The sequence below is a fragment of the Mastomys coucha genome, unplaced genomic scaffold, assembly GCF_008632895.1.
Source record: "Mastomys coucha isolate ucsf_1 unplaced genomic scaffold, UCSF_Mcou_1 pScaffold6, whole genome shotgun sequence".
In the NCBI taxonomy this organism is placed as follows: domain Eukaryota; kingdom Metazoa; phylum Chordata; class Mammalia; order Rodentia; family Muridae; genus Mastomys; species Mastomys coucha.
The window spans coordinates 95941535-95956347 of record NW_022196912.1 but is presented as its reverse complement, the minus strand read 5'-3'; the positions used below and the strand labels follow the sequence as shown (position 1 = coordinate 95956347).

Here is a 14813-nt window from a genome sequence, read left to right as displayed (position 1 = left end):
GGTGGATATGACAGTGGTGACAAGGAGGGAGGAATGGAAAGAAGTTGATAAGGCCAATTATAGCAACTTGGTAATCAACTGGACAGAGTAAACAGACGAGAGATAAGAATCAAATATTATTATTTCCAGTTTGAGCGTGCTATGTCAACAACAGGACCAAGCTGAGCTGAAGCTCCTGGGATGGCCAAGAGTTCTCTACCAGTTGATTTGTTGATCCCATGCAGCAAGTGATCAGGTGACAGGACACTGGGGCCCTTTGTATTACTGTACGAGGTGTCTACCTCTTTATGGGGTTCAGGTAAGGGAGTTAACCTTTCTTCAGGCTGATGTATCTGGTGAGTTATCTGACAGGCTTGGCTTTCCTAAGATGCCTCTAACATATACCTGTACACTTCTACAGTCTCAATTCACCCCAATAAATTTATAAGATGGCACCATCTCTATTCCCAAGACCACATGAGTGGTTGGCTCTCAGGTGCACAGCCATCATCTGTCTTAAGTTTCTTTTCTTTCTTTTTTCTTTTTTCTAAAGTATCTATTTATTATATATAGTGTTCTGCCTACATGTATGCCTACAGACCAGTAGATCATATCACAGATGGTTATGAGCCATCATGTGGTTACTGGAAATTGAACTCAAGACTTCTGGAAGAACAGCCAACTCTCTTAATCTCTGAGCCATCTCTCCAGCCCCAAGTTTCTTTTCTTTTTGCTGTGATAAAAATGCTTTGACAGAACAGCTTAAGGGAGAAAAGTTTTATTCTCACAATTCAAAGGTACAGTCCATCACAGCAGGGAAGTCAAGGCAGCAGGACTTGAAGTAGCTGGTCACAGAACATCAACAATCCCGAAGCAGAAAGTGATGAATGGCTGTGTGTTGCCCATCAGCTCCCTTTCTCCTCTTACACGGTCCAGGATTCCAACCAAGGACTGGTGACACCCATAGAGGGCAAGTCTTCCTGCCTCAATTAACATTATCAAGAAAATCCCTCATGGGCATGCCCAAAGCACAACTCCCATTTGGTTTTAGAGCCTGTCAAGTTGACAATCAATACTATTCCTTTCTTCCTTCATCCTCAGAATGGGGTGAAAAGTTTATAAAATTCACAGTCCAACAAAACACTGCTTTAAGCAGTATGAAGTAACTTATGACAGGGCAGACTGACCTCAATAGCTGGCATCGCAGGTGTTGAATAAACGAGAAACTCAACTTCAGTTGGCCTAGATCCATATAGAGCCTAGTGTACAACTTGCAATCACTCGTTTACTTCCTAGCAGAGTGGTACAAGCCTTCCCATCTACCTCCCAGCACCAAGGCTCGGCATTGGCAGATATGTGAGCCTAATTATCTGCCTGAGTCACGCTGAGTTTCTTCACTATGCCTGTCGCAAGAAGGTAGTCTAATCATTACCTATGTGTACCTTGTAACATTCAGCTGCATGCCAGATTCTGTCCATTTGATCTCACTGATTCATCTCATCTGATCTTCTCAGGAGTCCTAAGAGGGTGAAAGGACAACATAAACCCCCTTTACCTCCATTTAAGAACCCGGCTTGATTCCAAAAAGAAGGCCATAAGGCACCAGCTCCAGGAATCAAACCTGGATCCTCTGGAAGAGGAACCAGTGCTCTTACCTCCTGAGCCATCTCTCCAGTCCCATAGCTGTAATTCTTCATATTGATGACTTAAAGTTCTAGATGTCAACCTAAAATGTGAGGAAAAGGTATGTTCTTTTTTTTTTTTTTTAAATCCTTTTTCAATTTTTTCTTAAAGAACAGGTAAATAGCCGGGCGGTGGTGGCGCACGCCTTCAATCCCAGCACTTGGGAGGCAGAGGCAGGCTGATTTCTGAGTTCGAGGCCAGCCTGGTCTACAGAGTGAGTTCCAGGACAGCCAGGGCTACACAGAGAAACCCTGTCTCAAAAAACAAACAAACAAACAAACAAACAAAAAAAGAACAGGTAAACAGAAAGAATAGAAGCCCACCTGCCTGGGCCACTGAGCGAAACTCAACTACAGGAGAAGTGAAGTGAAAGTGATGAGAGTCCCCAGGGAGAGTGCAGGGCCCTGTCCTCACACCCATCCTGACCCTACAGTGGGTCATGCTGTAAGCACATGGCCCGAAGGCATGTCTTTACTGCCAAGATTATAATAAGCCTAAGCAAGCACCTTTTTTTTTTCTTTTTTCTTTTTCTTTTTAGAGGCAGTTTCATGTATCCCAAGCTAATCTCAGACTCACTACATCAAGGGACTTTGAACTCCTGATCCTTCTGCCCTCTGTCCCAAGTGCTTACAAGAGTGTATACAGCATCATGCCCAACTGAGAGCCCCTTCTAAGTCAATGCTTCTGAAACTCAGAGAAGTAGCAGGTTCAGTCCAGTCGACAATGTAGTATCTGGGCCTTCCTTAACCCATGCCAACAGATTAACACTGTCCCAGATCCCAGCCAGAGTAGAACTCACGGTCTGAATGGGACCTTTGTCTTCCTAGTGAAGGACTTGAGCAATCTCCTGCTAGGCTGGTTTCGTTGTTTGGTTTTGAAACAGGGTCTCACTATGTAGCCCAGGTTACCCTTGAACTTGTGACGCTCCCGTCTCTGGCATCACAGGTACAAAATAGTAAGGCTAGACTCTAACAGGCATTGAACGGGCTAAAGAAGCCTTTATGGGGGACACTCCCCTTGCTAGCTGTGGTCCTGGGAGAAGCCCAAGGACCTTTACCCAGTCCTGAGGAGCTTCTAGTAACCATTAACTCGACATTTCTCAGATGCTTTTAAAAAAGTGTCTCTAGCCGAACAGTGATTACCTAAACCAGCACTGTCCAGTAGAAATAAGAACACAAGACACAGCCGGGCGGTGGTGGCGCACGCCTTTAATCCCAGCACTTGGGAGGCAGAGGCAGGTGGATTTCTGAGTTCGAGGCCAGTCTGGTCTACAGAGTGAGATCCAGGACAGCCAGGGATATACAGAGAAACCCTGTCTCAAAAAACCAAAAAAACCAAACCAAACCAAAACAAAACAAAAAAACACAAGACACAGGTATAAGATCTCCTAGTGATTCTATTCTTAAAAGGTAAAATTTAAACAGGTGGAATTCATTTAAAAATTATATTTTAATTGTTGAAGTCTACTTCTCTAAACTGGTTCCCTAGCATGACTTCTTAGAAATAACTATAGTCATTTTGCTTCCAGGCCTGCCCACCCAGCATATCTGTAGCCATTTTGTTCACACCCACCAGCTATTTCGTACTATTGATGTAATATGCCTGTCAGTCAATAACACTGAAAGATAACTTGACTCAGAACAGGGTTATGGTGACCACATACCCTATTATGTTCTGAGGTTTGTTAATCTTGAAATTCGACAACCATTAAGCTCCACTTGGGATCAATCAGAATAAAGATCGGTTAGAACTGTTCCAGCTAGCTAGCCAAAGTAGCTTGAGTCAGAGCTGACCACTGGGCAGCACTTCCTGCACCTGCGTATGGGCCCACTGTGAATTTTAGCCTTTATAAGCTGGCCCTGAGAAATGTTCAGGGTTGTAGCCTCAGCTCCTGAAGTCTGGGTTACAGACTGACCGATCAGTCTTGGGGGTGTGCCTTCAAAAACCCATCCCTGTCTGATTGAGATCAGTGTTCACGTGGTTTGTGGGGCCACTCCTGGACCCTAACATAATTAAATAAATATATCCAAAATAGTATCACTTCGACATATAAACAGTGTTGTTAGGATTTAGGGGCGGAATGCAGAGAACCTTGGTGGGGTACCTTTCTGCATTCCTCGGCCCAGACCTACCAAGGTACTCCGATCTTTGCAGCTAAATTCTAACAGATACGAAATCACTAATGTGCTATTTTACACTTTTCCCAGTTCAGTCTTCACAATCCAATATACCGTATACTTTCTCCTTCAGAATGTGTCTTCTCATGGGGCTGGAGAGATGGCTCAGCAGCTAAAAGCACTGGCTACTCTGCCATAGGACCTGAGTTCAATTCCCAGCAACCACACATGGCAGCTCACAACTGTCTGCAATTCCAGGGGATCTGACACCCTCATACAGAAATACATGCAAGCAAAACACCAATGTACATAAAAGTAAAGTAATTTTAAAAATGTGTCTCCCCTAGGGCTGGGCACATCGTTCCATTGATAGAATGCTTGTTTAGCATGCATGAAACCCTGTGTTCAACCCCCAGCAACTCCTACACTAGGTGTGGTAGTATAGGCCTGTAATTGGAAGTCAGAGGCAGGAGGATCAAAGGTTCAAGGCCATCCTTGAGTTCTAGTGAGTTCTAGACCTGCCTGGACTGCAATGAGACCAATTCACAAAACACAGAAAGAAGCAAAACACCTCTGCCAAGAGACAACACTTTGCCTTAGTTGTTTGGCTTTGTTATTGTTTTGGATGTTTTTGTTTGTTTGTTTGTTTATGTGTATGCTCAGATGATGTCAGATCCCCAGGAGCTGGAGTCACAGGCAGTTGTGAAGAGTTGGAGGTGTATGCTGGGAAGCAACTCACGTCCTCAACGGAGGCAGCTAGCTCTCTCAAGGCTGAGCCGTCCACGCCCTTTGCCTTACTTTTGTTTTTATTCTTTTTTTTTTTTCAATTTTGTTCCTTTGTTTGTTTGTTTTGAGACAGGGTTTCTCTATGTCCTGGCTGTCCTGGAGCTCACTCTGTAGATCAGGGATCCACCTGCCTCTGCCTGCTGAGTGCAGGGATTAAAGACATGCGGTACTTCGGGCCTGGCATTCTTAGCTTCCTTTTTTTATTCCATCCCCACTCCTTGCTTTTTTTTTAAAAGATTTATTTTATTTACTTTATGTGCATGAGTACACAGTAGCTGTACAGATGGCCATGAGCCATCATGTGTGTGGCTGCTGTTGCACTCGGGACTTCTGCCGCCCTGCTCGCTCCCATGTAATTTACTGCAGCTGTCTTCAGACGCACCAGAAGAGGGCGTCCGATCTCATTACAGGTGGTTGTGAGCCACCACGTGGTTGTCAGGATCCAAACTCGGGACCTTCGAAAGAGCAGTCAGCACTCCTACCCGCTGAGCCACCTCGCCAGCCATCTCGCCAGCCTGATTTTTTTTTTCTTTTTTTAAAAAGCATCTCCTACTTTGTAGCAAAATTTTGACCTAGGTCCAGGTTTCAAGTCACTGCTCTAAGTATCCAAGTTATATTCACACCCACAATGGCAGCCAGTTCTTCCCAGCTATCTGTATGGAAAGCTGCCTGATGGTTGGATTCCTTCACACTCAGTGACAGACAGACAGCAGCGGCTCAGTGCATGGGTTCTCCCCCTGCAGTACTGATCTCTCCAAAGCCATCTCACAATCCTGAATCTATCCTGCTCTCACGTTCCTAACCCAGAGGCTGTAGAGATGAACCGTCTAGGTGGGAAAAGGTCAGTCAACGGTGGCTGCTATTGGTGGGTGGTCAGGCTGCAGAACCAGGCTCTACCATTTGCTAGCCATGTGATGCGGACAGATGACTTCAGAATCTTCATCTTAAACATGAATAAAGCAGCGTGGTACATCGCAGAGGTGAGACATATCCCATAGGTGCATGAAGTCTAACGAAGACAGAATCCTTTCTGTAGGACTCTCAAAATAATTTTTTTTTCTCCATTTGAAGAAGAGGAGGAAGAGGAGGAGGAAGAGGAGGAGGGAGGAAGAGCAAGAGGAAGAGGAAGAAGGAGAAGGAGAAGAAGAAGAAGAAGAAGAAGAAGAAGAAGAAGAAGAAGAAGAAGAAGAAGAAGAAGAAGAAGAAGGCGCGGCAGGTGGGTATGGTGGAGCATGCTTTTAATTCCAGCAGAGGCAAGATTTTTGAGTGAGTTCTGGGTCAGCCTCGTCTAAAGAGCAAGTTCCAGGACAGCCAGCCAGGGCTACAAAACAATCAATCAAACAAACAGATAAAAAACCAACAACAAGGGGGCTGGTGAGATGGCTCAGCAGGTAAGAGCACCGACAGCTTTTCTGAAGGTCCTGAGTTCAAATCCCAGCAACCACATGGTGGCTTACAACCACCTGTAATGAGATCTGATGCCCTCTTCTGGTGCTGTCTGAAGACAGCTACAGTGTACTTATTTGCCGGGCGGTGGTGGCGCCTTTAACCTCAGCACTTGGGAAGCAGAGGCAGGTGGATTTCTGAGTTCGAGGCCAGCCTGGTCTACAGAGTGAGTTCCAGGACAGCCAGGGTTATACAGAGAAACCCTGTCTCAAAAAAAAACAAAAACAAAAAAAAAAAAAAAAAAAAAAAAAAAAAAAAAAAAAAAAAACCAACAACAAAACACTCACAACCAACAACAACAAACTGAAAAAGAAAAGAAAGGAAGGAAGGAAGAGAAAAAGAAAGAAAAAAGTAAAAGAAAAAGGCCAACTGGAGTATACTTCTGGGGTTTTAACTCCCATTATGAGACACTAAGAAACAAGACCTGGACTTTTGAGATGCCACCAAGCCCGATGACCAGAATTCAGTTACCTACACTCACATAGCTTCTACAAGTTGTCCTCTGACCTCTTCATGTACATACCTGGTATATTTGAGCCCACACACATAAATAAATAAATTGTAATTGTTTTAAAAAGGTGAGAGCTGAGAACACACAGAGACAAGCAAATTTATGTGAGTTTGAGGCCGGCCTGCTCTACATAGAGAATTCCAGACTATCTGAGGTTAGACCCTGTCTAAAAATGATGAGACATTGAAGTTCTCTAAAATGGATTCATTACATTCCTTTAAAACCAGAACTCAACTCGGGAGGCAGAGGCAGGTGGATCTCTGAATTTGAGGACAGCCTGGTCTACAGAGCAAGTTCCAGCACAGTCAGGGCTTCACAGAGAAACCTTGTCTCAAAAACAAACAACAACAAAACCAGAGCAAGAGCGGCTTCATCTGTTCAAGCAGTTGATGCTTTTGTGGGTTATCTCAAAGATGAGCTAATCATAAAACTGCTTTGGCGAGGCCTCTGGAACACTGCCTGTCTCTTGCCATGTCATGCTTGGTGCCACCTCAGGACTTTCCACCAAGAAAGAATATTATCAGAAGGAGCCCCTTGACCCAGGGGCTGAACCATGAACCTAATGGGCCTCTTGTCTTTGTAAGCTGCCTAGCTTTTGTTGTTGCAATTAGCAACAGGAAATGGACAAGGACCTGTGCTTACAGTACAATGAAGTTAGTGTTATTAACCTGGTGAGAAGGAAATACACATGGTAAAGGAGGGACAGCCCATCATGGAGGAGTTAGTGGGGAGACGGGTTTCCAAGACTAGGGATTTAGGAGACTGGGTCAGGCTGGAACTCCATGGAGCAGGGACAACTCTCAGTGAAGTGCCATTAGGAGCAAGGACAGTGTTGTAGTTATGTTTCCCAGGAAACCTTACTTAGTTCAGGAGACAGGAGCACAGTGTGCTGCTGGCTAGAAAGCAATGCTTTCAAGGGCAAGAGGTTATGAGGCCTTGGCTGCAGTCCTGCCGGAGAATCTGGCTATGAAGGTCTCTGCCCACTATGTCTGGATAGCTCTCCAAACTCGGGTGCAAAATGGAGGGCTCCCAGTTTCAGTGGGGCTTCCCTTTATTTGCATAACCTTACTTGGAGAGCGTCTCTGAGCACAGGTGCCTGGCCTTATCTGGACCATGACCCTGCCGAGAGCCTCCTGCAAACGCCTCATGATTCAGCACTTAAGTCCTGCTCAGCTCTTCCCTCTGGTCTGAAGAACCCGGCTTGGTGCTTCCGTTCCCTTTGCCCTTGTGTGCTGGTAGCCAATGACCCCCGAGGAAAAGGGAGATCCACACAGTTCCTTAAGAACACTGTTCTAGCCGGGTGATGGTGGTGCACACCTTTAATCCCAGCACTTGGGAGGCAGAGGCAGGCGGATTTCTGAGTTCGAGGCCAGCCTGGTCTACAGAGGGAGTTCCAGGACAGCCGGCACTACACAGAGAAACCTTGTCTCAAACAAACAAACAAACAAACAACAACAACCACAAAACCAAAGTGTGGTAGTTCAGGAGCCTGGAGTGATGAGCCCAATGGATGGCAGCTCCTGCTAATAGTATTATTGTTACATTAATATTATCCCTCCAGGCTCATTGTAAGCATTTCTTCCTGGGCCGCAGCCACTTAAAAGTGGGACCGTTTTTTTCTAGGCCACACTGGGTCACGAAAATGAAAGCACTGTGGAGGAATCCTATTGCTGATTTGATCTAACCGTTGTTTTATTGTCAGGATTTCACTCCTGGCCTCAGCATTGTTTTCCACGGCCAAACTGTTGAAGCTGCAAGGAGCCAAGCAAACTCAACTGGACCATGGCCATTTGCCCCCGACCCCGACCCCCACCCCTGTGCCACTTACCCACGCACACCCCATCCCTAAAGCCTCACCTCCCCAGGTTCTCTTGGGTGTTCTGTTTCCCCAGAACATGGAGGGCACTGGCAGCCCTACCCTCTTTCACAGCTGAGGAAACAAAGTAGATTTCAGTGTCCTCCCTAGACCTGTCTGGTAAGACAAGGTTTTTGTCAGGTCCTGGCAGCTCAGGGTCTTTCTGACTATAGAGTGGCCAAGTTGCTTTTCTTGCTTTAAATGTAGTGATCCTGAGATTCCCAAAACAAACACATAGCTGTCATAAGCCTTTACTTTGTTTCCGTTTTTTTTTTCTTTTTTTCTTTTTTTTTTCTGTTACATGCGGAGTTCTCAGAAGAAAAGGTGAACTCAAACAGATAAGCCAGACAGATCCAAACTGCCTTAAGCAGACAGCACCCCGAACATTTTGCTGTTTTCTCAGACCCTCTTCTACGCTAATACTCACTTATCGAAGTCAACATTAGAAGCACCGGATGACAATATTGTGACCCCCCCCAACTCAGTCACGTAAATTGTTATGCTTTAAAGGGACCAGCACATTTCTGAATCCAGATGGTTAGTACTATTGAAGCCTTGCTTACTTTTTGTCTGTAGCGTTTAAACGCCGGAATCACAACACTAAGGCTTAGCTTGGTGAGTTCACACCAGTACTCAGAGGTTGAGGCAGAATCAAGGCTTTACCGGACTATGGCGTGAAACCTTGTCTTTGTTAAAATCGCAAAGAAACCCGGGAGAAGGCTCCTGCAGTACCTGTGGCTCCTCCCAGCGCTCTTCACCCCACCCGCTTCCCTAAACCCCTGTCAGCGGCTGATCTTCCACTTCTCTTCCTCCAACCCGATCCCTGTATCTATGCAGCTCAAATAGCCTCTTGGCCTGGCTACCTCTCTTGGTGTGTGGCTCCTCTTCTTGGCATTTCTTCTAGGCTCCGCCCCACAGTTACCTGGCAACAGGCAGGTGTGCCGACTCACTATAAAAGGGACTGCTTGATCCCCTGCCCCCACTCTCTTGCTCTTGTTCTTATTATCTTTCGTTCTTCCCTCTCTGTCCCTTCTCTCCCCATTCCCTTCCCCCTTCCTTCCTCCACGTGTTCATGGCTGGCATCTACTTCTCTCTTCCTCTCCCTCTGTCTCTTTCTCTCTCCTTCTCTCTCCCTTTCCCTCCTCTACTACCTTCTCAACTCCCCTCCCCACGTCCTAAATTAACTCTGTTCTATCTATACCTTCCTGTGGCTGGTACCTCAGGGGGAAGGGTTGCCCCAGCATGGACCCGCAGAGGCACCACCTTCCCCCACACCATACCACGTGCCTCTACCAAACATAACCCCGGGCTTCTTTTTCTTTTTCATAGGACATGACACCTCTGATGTTCTCCCTCCCCTATATCTACAATAAAAATCTTCGCCATACTTCAGCAGTAGCCATGTTCTCCTTTTATTTTCTTGTTTCGTTCAGTCACAAAAACAAAACCAACAAATCCAGAAGGCATTCTTCACTTTAAGGAACTGCTGTGGGGCCAGCAGGGTGTCGAAGTCTTCCATCCGTCAGTATCAGTCCAGTGTATCAGCCCAGTGTACGGTATGCACATCACATCATCATGCAGGGCTACAGGATCTGATCTGAACTACGTGATTTGATTTACACTGCAGTAGTTTTGGGTTTTGCTTTAATCTGATTGTTCCTAAACCCTAGCTCTTCACTTTGGAGTAAGAAAGTATGTAACTTGTCTTTGATGTTCACAGGAGGTTAGAGTTGGGAAACAGAACTTTTTAAGTGTTGAAATGTTGCTTTTTGAGATAAGTTTTTATTTTGTATCCTTGGCTTTCCTGGAACTCACTATGTAGACTAGGCTGGCTTCAGACTCAGAGATTCCTCTGTGAGGAGAGATGCCTCTGCCTCTAGAATATTGAGATTGAAAGCAAGATGCCACTATGCCCAGCTTTAAAGTGTTAAAATGTTTAAAGACTGTAGGACTTCTTTTTTTTTTTTTTTTCTCAGAACTGAGGACTGAACCCAGGGCCTTGCCATTGGTAGGCAAGCGCTCTACTGAGCTAAATCCCAAACCTTAACTGTGGGACTTTTAAAGTTGCATTTTATATTATGATACTCACAGGAGATCATGAGAATAACTAAGAAAGGAAAGGTTAGTTTAAAGTGATACTCTTTTTTTTTTTTTTTGGTTTTTTTTTTGGTTTTTTTCGAGACAGGTTTTCTCTGTGTAGCCCTGGCTGTCCTGGAACTCACTCTGTAGACCAGGCTGGCCTAGAACTCAGAAATCCACCTGCCTCTGCCTCCCAAGTGCTGGGATTAAAGGCATGCGCTACCACTGCCCGGCTAAAGTGATACTCTTTAGATAAGGGGGGTGGCAAGACGTCTTAGTTAATGTCAGTTGTCATCTTGACACACTTGGAAAGGAGGGAAACTCAATAGAGATATTGCCTCTCTCAGATTGACCTGAGGCATTTTCCTGATGTGGTCCAGCCGGGTATTCCACTGTGGGTGGTACCATGACTAGTTGAGTGGGAGTAGGCTGCATAAGAAAGGTAGCTCACCATGAACGTGGGAACTGGCCAGTGAGCAGCAATCCTTCAATGGTTTCTGTTTCAAGCCTTGAGTTCATGCCTTGGCTCTCCTCTTTGATGGACTGTCGTTTGAAAGCAGAAGATGAAACAAGCCTTTTTGCTCTTCCTGTAAGCAGCCTGAGGTGATGCTTTGCTACTCTCTTGACTCAGAAAACCCTACAAAACCATGCAAATCAAGAAGTTCAATTCTTCAAACTTTAAGAATACCTGTGAAACTGCCCTGGCCATCAAGAGTATGCATATCAGAAAAGCCACCAAGTGTCTGAAGGATGTCACTTTAAAGAAGCAGTACCCTGTCTCAAAAAACAAAACAAAACAAAAAAAGAAAGAAGCAGTGTGCCCTTCTGGCAGTAGAGTGATGGAGTCCTAAGATGTGCCCAGCCAAACAGTGGTGCTGGACACGGCTGATGGCCAAGAAAGAGTGCTGAATTTTTGCTGCAGATTAAAAATGTGGAGAATTGAGTATTCTGCTAGCAGCCTTCAGATGAAGATGTAGAACTCTCAGCTCCTCCTGCTCCATGTCTGTCTGGATGCTGCCATGTTTTCACCTTGATGATACTGGACTGAACCTCTGAACCTGGCATGCCAGAACAATGGGTGCAGCTGTTGCAGACCTCCAACATTACCAAACTCAAGCAGAAGACATCAGGTTGTGCTGGATGTCTTAAAGATCTACAGCTCCAACACTATGAAACAGAAGTACCTGAGTTTCATTCCTCCTGAGAAAGATGGCTTCCCTTCTGGAACACCAGCGTTGAACACTAGGGGTCAGAGATGTCAGCTGTAGTGTCACAGGAAGACGATGATGGTGAAGATGCTCCACCTCCTGTCATTGTATAAAATCAATTTATACATGGTCTGTCATTGACCCCATTCCTGTCCCAGTTGATGATTTTAATGTTGAAAGTTGTGCCAAGTCTTCAGACAAACAGAAAATGAAAGCCACAATGACCAATGAAAAGATTATGGAGAAATTAAGAACTATTGTGAGCATAGGGGACCCTAAGAAAAAATGCTCTAGATATGAAAAAAATTGGGCAAGGGGCTTCTGGTACAGTTTTTGCTGCAACAGATGTGGCCCTGGGGCAAAAGGTTGCTATCAAGCAAAAAAAATTTTTTTAATTAATTTATTTATTTTTATGTATATGAGTACACTGTAGCTATACAGATGGTTGTGAGCCTTCATGTGGTTACTGGGAATTGAATTTAGGACCTCTGTTCCCTCCAGTCAACCCTGCTCACTCTGGTCGGCCCCACTCGCTCCAACTCAAAATTTATTTATTATTATAAATAAGTATACGGCAGCTGTCTTCAGACACACCAGAAGAGGGCGTCAGATCTCATTACTGATGGTTGCAAGCCACCATGTGGTTGCTGAGACTTGCACTCAGGACTTTCAGAAGGGCAGTCAGTGCTCTTACCCACTGAGCCATCTCCCTAGTCCCCTATCAAGCAGATTAATTTACAGAGACAACCAAAGAAGGAATTGACCATTAATGAAATTCTAGTGATGAAAGAGTTAAAGAATCCCAACATAGTTACCTTCTTGGACAGCTACCTGGTAGGAGATGAGTTGTCTGTGGTAATGGAGTACCTGGCTGGTGGGTCCCTCGCTGAGGTAAGGGAACCTGCATGGACCAAGTGCAGATTGCAGCCGTATGCCGAGAGTGTTTACAGGCGTTGGAGTTTTTACATGCTAATCAAGTGATCCACAGAGACATCAAAAGGGACAAAGTGCTTTTGGGAATGGAAGGCTCAGTTAAACTTACTAATTTGGGTTTCTGTGCCTAGATCACCCCTGAACAGAGCAAATGCAGTACTCTGGTTGAATGCCATGCTGGATGGTACCAGGGGGTTACACAGCAAGCCTGTGGTCCCAAAGTTGACATATGGTCTCTGGACATCATGGCTATCAAGATGGCTGAAGGAGACCCTCCATGCCTCAGTGAAAGTCCTTTACAGGCGTTATACCTGATAGCAACAAATAGAACTCCAGGACTTCAGAATCCAGAGAAACTTTCCCCAATATTTTGAGATTTCTTAAATCGGTGTTTGGAAATGGATGTGGAGAAAAGGGGTTCAGCCAAAGAACAGTTACAGCATCCTTGCATGAAACTGGCCAAGCCATTATCTAGCTTGACACCTGTGGACTCCCTCCCCTCAGCCTGGACAGTTTTGAAAGCGAAAGAGTGCCACAGCCCAGGCCGGACTGAGGCTGCCCACCTGCATGCTCAGCCTGCTTCTGCCAGAATTCCGTTTGAAGTTTGTTGTGTATACAGACTGTTGTGCTTCTATGCCTGCTATCACATCTATGTTAAAAAACTAGATTGTTTTGGTTCCGATTCTGCCTTTTGCTATATATACCCAGTTTTCCCAAGTAAAGATACACCTTGATAAAGTTTTCTTGGTGTCGTCTCTTTGTCTTCCCCACCCGCTTGTTTCCACAGGTTCTCAATAATCTCCAGTCCGAGACCACCCACGATAATGTGGGCTCCGCTGGCCGGACCCCCACAGACACCACTGATTCCAGCAGCTAAGGAAGCAATGAAGAGTAACCCCTTACTTGTCACTGAGGCCTCCTATTCCCTTATCCATTTTCTAAAAGAAGCCTTTTAATACAGGAAATTGTTACTCTGAGAGGTGTAAAGAGACAGTCTGCATCACATGGAGGAAAAACAAGCAAACTATCGTTTTCTAAAGATGACCAAGAGAAAATTGCAGTAAGAGAGTTACGACTTTGAAATGAGCCCCTGTTTTAGGGTCCAAAAGGAATCGTGGACTGCATCACTACCCTTCCGTTTTCCAGCAGACAAGCACTTGACCTTTGCATACTGTTTTGATGATTCTTAATACGGTAGATCCTGTGCGTTGTCTCCTTTGGGGTATTTCCCATACCTGAAGGTCAGATTTGAGTTTTTCCAAGTATTTCATCTGCTGGTCTTATCTCTCCTTTGTAACCTTCCCTTCCTCTAGCCTTCCTTTCCTTTTGAGTTTTTCTTATGCCTAAATTCAAGGCAGATGTGATAAAATTATGTAGCTCTTTATATTGGGAAAGGAGCTTGACATGTTTTAACTTTTTATAGAAGTTAGGACCAGCTGTTGTCCGTGTATTTCAGTTCAGAGCTTAAACTGAAAGGGGAAAGTGTGTGATTTTTTTTTTTTTTTTTTTTTTTTTTTTACCTTTTTTAACGAATGTGAAAGAGTCAGCTTTAGAAATTTCATGGTAGTGAGTTTGACATTTGTTACCTATATAGAAAGAGGACTGATAATCTATATTTATAACTAAATCATTGATACAGAGAAAAAAATCCCACTGATTGTATGTTTTCACCATTTTGTCCTCTTTTCTGCCTGTTTCTCCTCATATTTGGCTTTAGGAACCAAAGTGATTTGTGCTTGTCGCACAAGTTTTATGACTTTGGTGCCGCTCTCTTCCCTGTGTTTCCTTGGAAATGAGTGTCTGTACAGGTTGTGATTTTAGGTGTCAGTTTTGAATCAACCCTTGTTTGTTTGAATCAACCCTTATTTCACATACACCCCCTCAACCCTCTAGTGCAAGTAATAACCATTGAATTTTTCAGAATTTAAAAGTTAAAAAAAACTTTTCTTATTTAAAAGGAAAAATATTTGGGACTAGCAGAAACCAAGTGAGATTTGAACCTTGAGTTCTAGGCTAGTTGTAACAATGAAATGTCAGTACTGTAGAGGCGAAGCTTATGGCAGTACACTGTAAAGATTCATCTAGTCCACAGTGTTCCCAACCCGTTATCAATGTTTCACTGTTATGAGAGATGAAATAGCACAGGACTTAATGGATCATTTGAGGGGCTGGGAACTTTAGTGTTTGTTTTTCCAAATGAGTAGGGTGTTCATTGT

The 14813-nt window shown here is 44.6% G+C and overlaps 1 long non-coding RNA gene and 1 pseudogene across 1 annotated transcript; one reads left to right on the top strand and one right to left on the bottom strand.

The window, feature by feature from the left end:
* Positions 1-1441: 1441 nt before the first annotated feature.
* Positions 1442-9278, bottom strand: LOC116080129. Its single transcript, XR_004114322.1, has 3 exons — positions 9241-9278; positions 1635-1705; positions 1442-1498 (listed from the first exon to the last, which is right to left on the bottom strand). It is a non-coding gene; the product is annotated as an uncharacterized LOC116080129 (long non-coding RNA).
* Positions 9279-11519: 2241 nt separating this feature from the next.
* LOC116081067 lies at positions 11520-13553 on the top strand (annotated as a pseudogene).
* Positions 13554-14813: the final 1260 nt, after the last annotated feature.